The sequence below is a fragment of the Branchiostoma floridae genome, chromosome 6, assembly GCF_000003815.2.
Source record: "Branchiostoma floridae strain S238N-H82 chromosome 6, Bfl_VNyyK, whole genome shotgun sequence".
NCBI lineage: Eukaryota > Metazoa > Chordata > Leptocardii > Amphioxiformes > Branchiostomatidae > Branchiostoma > Branchiostoma floridae.
Window position 1 is genome coordinate 26,531,507 of NC_049984.1, and position 380 is coordinate 26,531,886.

Consider the following 380-nt stretch of genomic DNA (forward strand, 5'->3'; position numbering starts at 1 on the left):
TTTTCGACATGGACAATTTGAGGACTTCCAATCCGATGCCGCGGGCGGTGGTGTTCTTCATGAAAAGGCCGTGTACTCTTTAGTAGTGCCGCTTTGTCTTGGTGCTCGTTGCCGAGTCGATTACTCTCCGCAGGGCCCTCTCCAGCCGCAGTGGATGGCTGGTTCCCTACACACTTCTCTACCTTCGTATAGAAGATGTCCTGAACTGACAGACCTGCTGTATGTAGAAGTAGTGCTTTCTTCTGCCCGTCTGCTACATTGCTTTTGCATGGTAGATATGGTCCAAAACTTCGTTACCATCTCTTTCATCCGGCAGCTATGGCACTTGAGTCGCCCCCTATTGTGAATGCTGGCAGACTCCCTATATCCCCTCCGAGGTG